Raw genomic sequence first — 7,937 nt, 5'->3', positions numbered from 1 at the left:
GATGGAGCCAATGTTGTAGCATTTTTTGGTTTTGATAAGATAGAATAAATTAACCAAAAAATAAAAAATGATATTTTGAAAAATGTTAAGTTAGGAAATGGACATAACAATATTGAATGAAATGTTTTTGAAAATATCTTGATGATGATTTCCATATCAAAGAACATGTTAGGTTAGATGTCCTAAAAAAAATCAGGACAAAAAGAAAATGTTAGGCTATAAAGAAAAGAAAACAAATAAAATCTGAAAGTGAGCAAGTCTAAATGCCACTACTGTTTTTTCCGCAAAATAATGGCTGTGTGTAGCTTGTCATAAATGCCACAATGCATGACAGTCAAATAGTTTAATCTTGACTGCTTCATGCTTTAAATTTGATGTTATAATTAGAGAATAAAGATCTAGCCAAATTGTTTAATCTTGGCAGATCAGTAGTTAGGTAGAGAATAATAAGGTGCTCATCAGTTTAATATGAGTCCTTGGATGTTATAAGGCTAGAATTAGATAGTTTGCTTTTTAAAAAATAAAAGGAAAGGAAAAGGGTTTGCAAGATTAAATGCACCCATTAAGTGAAGAAAAAATGATAGGATAAGCAAAGGGTAAATAGAAGAAAGGTTGCAAACGTATGATGACTGATTGGACAAAATGTACATTTATCATATTTTACCATATGCTTCTATGTCCATGAGGCATTACACAAAGCAAATGAAGGTCTACAAGATCAATTAATTAACTTCCCTCATCTCCAGTCATCCCTATATTTAGTAATTTCCCCTTCCCACCTTCATACAGTTCATATTCATTAATTTTTCATAAAAACCCCTTTTCCTAAGGTTAAAATCCATTTTGCCTAGGAAAAGTGAAAACCCCATGTTAAATCCCCTTTTACCCAAAAACCCACAAAAAGATGTTTAGCCTAAGTATTGATAACTCATGAAAAAGCATTATACTTAGTGTATTTCCCCTTTCCACTCATATTTCATATTAACACTAACTTATAGTATTAAACCCCTAAAAGTCACCTTTCTCATATATTATTAACTCCCTTTACTAAATATCCCGAAACCATAAGTTTTATTATAAAAATATGTATTGCATATCGACGGATCGCAAACCTTTCAACGTGTATGTACTCTCCTTTGCATTGTGATATGTGATGCGCAATGGACCCAGACCCGATGCAAATATATATCATAACTCATTACCCATTTCGCATGCGCCCCTCATCGCATGTCCCAGCTAAAACACACACCCTCCGCCATTGCAATCTCCAATATGCAATGGGAACCCAGACCCAATCGCAGTATTATCCATGATTTATTTCCACATCGTGTCCGGCCCCTATCGCGTTCCTTTGTGATGGGATTTCCTTTGCTAAAATGTGATTGCGATATGCGATGAACAGGGAAAATTTTAAGAACCCCCCCTAAATTTATAAATATAATAAATGGGCGAATCTCCATGGTATATAGGAAAAATGGAAGGCGATTTTATCAATAATATAATATGTATATATAATTTTTTGGCGAATCTCTCACCAGGCATGGCGAATATTTTACTCAATTATAAAATCTTGTAAGATCTTGGCGAGTCTTTCACTAAATAATAAAACTTTGTAAAGTCCTAGTGAATCTTAACATAGGCTACATGCTGGTTTAATTCCCCCATTTAAATAGGCTACATTCCAGGTGAATACCATGGGCCAATACCATGTGCCATTCTGGTGAATACCATGGGTCAATACCATGTGCCATTTTTATTTTTATTAATTCTAATATAAGGGTTAATAATGGTTTTTTGCATGGTATTAATAACAATCTAGTCCATGGTATTTGTCCCATAGTATTTTGGCCATAGGTTTCACCTAAATATAACCCATTTTTTGAGTGTTCGTAAATATAAGGTAACTTATGGAGTAAATATAAAAAAATGTTTTATTTGTTTACCATACCTCTCGTTTATTTATATTTTTATTAATTTACCATACCTCTTTTACAAATATGGTATTTGGCCCATAGGATTCACTTAAATAAAACCTCTTTCTTGAGCCTTCATAAATAGAACGAGGGTTATGGACTAAATATAAAAAGAGGTTTTATTTATTTACGATACGTCTAGTTTATTTATATTTTTATTTATTTACCATACCTTTTGAGTAAGTATAAAAAGACGTTTTATTTATTTACCATACCTCCACATTACTTATATTTTTATTTGTTTACACCCTTACATGTATATAAGGTGACTTATGGAGTAAATATAAAAAATGTTTTATTTATTTACCATACCTCTCATTTATTTATATTTTTATTAATTTACCATACCTCTTTTATAAATATGGTATTTGGCCCATAGGATTCACTTAAATAAAACCTATTCTTGAAAATGGGCGAATGGATTCACTTAAATAAAACCTATTCTTGAAAATAGGCGAATGGAAGGTTGTAAGTCCTAATTTCATGGGCTAAATTTACCTTTTTTACCCTCTCCCTTAAAATAAGGTGGGCTATTTGAGGTGATTTGTAAAAATGTACTATGATACAAAATATTCGCCCACTAAAAATTTAAAACCCCTTAATTTTGCCAAAGGGCAAACATTCGCCCCTAAAATTATCCTTGGCGATGAACCCAGACCCGACGTCATTTATCCACCCGAATTCATACTATTTCAAGTCCGCCATACCTTGTTTTGTGAAAAATTTCTTTGTTAAAGTGTTTTTATGATTTAAACAAAGAACCATCCTATAACTTTATTTAACCATAAAACCCTACTAATCTCAGTTTTAAACCCATAATAAAGCCCATACCGCCAGGATTAATTGTTGGGCCCCTTCATTGCTCTTTCCTCTTACCTCCGCGCTGCTCTTTCGCTCCACCACCATTTGATCAAATCCATTCAAATCTAATGACCCTCAGCAATTTCGGGTTGGCTCTTTGTCCTAGCATTACCCGCTCGAAAAAGCAGTATTCCGCTGACCTCCCCTTGCTACTTTTCAGGCTCTAAACTATAGCAGGTGACCCCTCCCAAAAACTGCCCGCGCCTCATAAGCGGTGCAATGAAAACCAAAACCACCTCCCACATAATGACAAAATGGCCATTGTTCACTTTGCGCCATAACTCAAAAAGTAAACTATTTTTCCCTTTAAACATAAAAAACACCATTTTGCTTTGTTTCGCCTATTTTCGTAGTGAAACCTCCATAAACCTCTACGACCAATAAATAAATAACTCTCTTCTCGAGTTGTTAAAGGGTTCAAGGTTCAAGGTTCATTATTCATGGTTCGTTAAGTCATGATTGTTCATTCTACTTTGAACCTGGTTGCACCTTTGAAGGAAATTTTTCTAGACACTTGATGTACTCAGTATTTTTGGAACCTTAATATAAAGCATATTCGGAATTTGGTTTTACACAGTTTGTATTATCTTGTAAGTTTTTCTAGTTATCAATCATTATGTTTTTCTTCATATGCTTATGACTTATAGAGATATCTAGGTAGGAATAATTGTGTCTCAATTTATTCCTATAAACTCCTGAAGTGATCATCTATTAGGAGAATGGATTAATGAACTGTCTGTTTAGCTAATCCCCTCTAATCAATATATCATCAATATCTTTTGTAAGCTTAAGTATAATTCCTTGAATCTTTGGAATGTAGTTTAGAAGGTTTTCATACTTGTGATTGTTCTATTTTACAGTCTGGAAACTGTGATAATCATATTATTTTCTGTCTTCTTCTCACCAATATTTGATCTATATCACTATGTAAAGCTTTATAGCAGCCCTTTGCTGAGATATTAATATTATCCAAAGGATTAAGTATTTCAATTCTACATCTGTCTTCATTCATTGGTCTTCAAAAACTAAAACCAGAACCACAAAACAATTATTTTAGATGCTGTGGCATTGGTAGCTGACCTACTACTATCTCAGAGGTACAACAAGAAACAGAATCATTGGAGAAGGCATTCAATTTGGCAAGAAAAATGGAAAGAAAAATTACGGCAACAAGGAAGCCTATGGTCACTCACAATGATAAAGATGGAAGTGCTGCTACCCCTAGCCATCCACAACCTACAAGGTTGACATCACAACAATTGGAAGAAAACTGAGCAAAAGGGCTTTGTCACAGTTGTGATAGAAAATACACTAAAGGTCATAAGTATGTCGAGAAGAAATTATTTTACATAGATTGTGAAGAGGAGGAAGAAAAGGAACAAGAAACATTAAAAGAATAGGATATACACCACGAAAAAACCCTAGAAAAATAAGAAATGAATCTGACCATATATTGTAATGCATTGGCTCGAATTACCACTCCTCAAACTATCAAGATAGAAGGGCATATCAAGAATAAAAGGGTAATAGTGTTGATTGATTCGGGAAGTACCCATAATTTTATTCATTATAAGATCGCCAAGGAATTGAATTTCTTCCTATATCTAGCACCAAAGTGTCAAGTGATGGTTGCAAGTGGAGGAACCATAAATTGCTTAGGAAAGTGCCATAATATCAATCTATACATGGGAGAATATGCATTGAATAGCCCAATGCTTTCCATTCCAATGGGTGGTATTGATGTTGTGCTAGGAATCCAATGGCTGCAATCCTTGGGTACAATAGCTTTTAATTTCCAATAAATTTTCATGAAATTCTCTACAAAAGGAAAGGAAGTTGAATTAAGGGGTATCACAGGGAAATCGGGAAAGATAATCACCTCTAACTGAGTGAAAAAGCTTCTAAGGAAAGAACAACGAGGCATAATTTCACAATTATGTTCACTAGAGGTTCCCACATTGAAATCATCCATTTCTCCAGATCTCCAAAAAGTATTGGACAATCATTCCAACGTATTTGAGACTCCTAAAGGCCTCCCACCTATTTGTGATCGTGATCAAGCTATCAATTTGATTCTAGGAAGTGTTCCTCCAAACATTAGGCCTTACAGATATCCCTATGTTCGAAAGGGTGAAATTGAACGTATGGTTGCAGAAATGCTAGAGGCTGGTATAATTCAACCTAGTCAAAGTTCTTTCTCTACTCCAATAGTATTGGTTCACAAGAAGGATGGATCATGGCACATGTATACAGATTATAGGGAGCTCAACAAGCTCACTACTAAAGATGAATTTCCCATTCCTGTCATTGTTGAATTATTGGATGAATTGCATGGATCAATTTACTTCACCAAGTTGGATCTTCATTCAGGATATCATCAAATGAGAATGAAGACTGAAGACATTCCAAAAACAACATTTAGAAATCATGAGGGTCATTATGAATTTTTGGTCATGCCTTTTTCCCTTACTAATGCACCTTCTACATTTCGAGGTTTGATGAATTCCATTTTCAAACCCTTCCTTAGAAAATTTGTGTAAATATTTTTTGATGATATACTAATCTAAAACAAGTCTTGGAAGGATCATGTCCAACATGCTGACATGGTGCTCAAACTATTGGAGGAGAAACAATTATATGCAAAAATCTCCAAATGTGTCTTTGGAGTACAAGAGTTGGAATATCTGGGTCATATTGTATCTCATGAAGGTGTTAAGGTAGACCCTAGCAAAATTAAAACCATTAAGGAATGGAAAATCCCCACATCCATAAAGCATCTGCGAGGATTTCTCAGTTTGACAGGGTATTATCGCAAGTTTGTTAAGAATTATGGGAGAATACCAGCACCTCTAACAACATTATTGAGGAAAGATGCATTCTCATGGACTCGAGAAGCAACAAAGGCCTTTGAACATCTTAAAGAGGCAATGTGCCAAGCACAAGTATTAGCTACACTGGACTTCACAAAAAACTTTATTGTGGAATGTGATGCCTCAGGAAATGGAATTGTTGTTGTTTTAATGCAAGAAGAAAGACCCATTGCTTTTGAAATTCGTCCAGTCAAAGGAAAGTATATACACAAAGCTATTTATGAGAAGGAAATGCTGGCAATACTACATGCACTTAGGAAATGGTGACCCTACCTAATGGGAAGACACTTCAAGATAAAAATAGATCATGATAGTCTTAAGTACTTTTTAGAACAAAGATTACATTCAGAAGAGTAGAAAAAATGGTTCTCAAAGATGTTGGGCTATGACTTTGAAATCATCTACAAAAAAGAGAAGCAAAATTTTGTGGCAGATGCACTCTCAAGAAAGGATGAGAATGTGGAAGCATTTATTTTCTCCATTTCTATTATCCAACCAGATTGGATAAATGAAGCAAGGGATGAATGGAAGAATGACAAGGAAGTGTGGGAACTCATTCAAAAGTTACAACAAGATCCCAATACATTTGATACATTTCGCTGGAAAAATGAGTCATTATGGTACAAGGATCGGTTATACCTATGTAAGAATTCCCAACTCAAACGAAAGATTCTTAGGGAATTGCACACCTCTCCCTTAGGAGGGCACTCAGGATTTCTAAAAACCTACCACAAGGTTGAGAAGGATTTTTTTTGGGATGGCCTTATATCATATATTCAAAAGTTTGTGGCGGAATGTTTGGTTTTCCAACAAAATAAATTTGAAACAATTAAGACCCCAGGACTATTACAACCTTTATCGATTCCAAGCCAATGCTGGGAGAAGGTTTCAATGGATTTTATCATAGGTTTACCCAAGTCTGAGGGAAAGAGTGTTATCAAGGTGGTAGTTGATAGACTTACCAAGTATGCACACTTTTGTGCATTATCTCATCCATTTAAAGTGATTATAGTTTCTACTACATTTCTGGAAACAATTCAGAAGCTACATGGAAACCCAAAGATTATTGTAAGCAATAAAGATCCCATTTTCACTGGAAATTTTTGGACATAATTATTTTCTTACCTTGGTACTCAGTTAGCTCATAGCTCATCTTATCATCCTCAATCTGATGGGCAAACTAAGATAGTAAACAAATGTTTAGAAGGATATCTTTATTGCTTTGTATTTGATAAACAAACACAATGGGTCCAATGGTTGCCTCTGGTTTAATGGTGGTATAACACTTCCTTCCATACTGCAACAAAAATTACCCTATTTATGGCACTTTATGGATATCATCCACCATCCATCACATCATATTTAAGAGAAAATTCTAAGGTTCAAGCAGTGGAAGATCACATCGAGCATCACAAACAAGTTCTCCAACTCTTAAAGGTTAACCTCACCTTGGCTCAGAATAGAATGAAACATCAACCATATTAACATCGCAGCGAAAGAAGTTTTGATGTAGGTGATTGGGTATTCCTACGACTACAACCATATAAAAAAATTTCCCTCAATCAAGCTAAGAAGGATAATAAACTATCACCAAAGTATTATGGTCTGTACAAGGTGTTGCAAAAGATAAGTACTATGGCATACAAATTCGAGCTTCATGTAGCTTCCCGAGTGCACCCAGTTTTCCATGTTTCATGCTTAAATAAGGTTATAGGTGACAAGATTCCACTTCAAACAATATTGTGAGAATTTGATGACGAAGGAAAAATAATATTGGAACCTGAAGCAGTCAAAGAAACAAGAACCGATAGCCACGAAATCGATGAATTTTAGAGTATCTCATCAAGTGGAAGAACTTACCCATTGAAGATTCCACCTAGGAGGATGAGAATTTTATACAAAAGCATCCAGAACTACTCAAGCATTAAGGGAAACAATTTTTTGAAACAGAGGGGCATGTTAGGTCCCTATAATACTAGTGATTCCACCATTACTATTGTCATTATATCCCTTACTGTTATTATTGTGCCCCATAGAATCCCACTATTGTTATTTTTGTGCCTTTATATTATTATTGTTAGGTCAGCTTAGTTATGTTGTGACCCCTTAGACTCATGTATATAGAAAGGATGTTTTTTCATTTGTATCATCCAAGAATTGTTCATTTGTGTAATGTAAAGGAGGTTGCCCCCTCGAAGAGGCTGCATTCTAAGGTGTTGATATATCTTTTCTA

This window comes from Pinus tabuliformis, chromosome Q (genome assembly GCF_031772625.1).
Source record: "Pinus tabuliformis cultivar Carrire ecotype Pingquan chromosome Q, CPIR1, whole genome shotgun sequence".
NCBI lineage: Eukaryota > Viridiplantae > Streptophyta > Pinopsida > Pinales > Pinaceae > Pinus > Pinus tabuliformis.
This window is presented reverse-complemented; position numbering follows the sequence as displayed.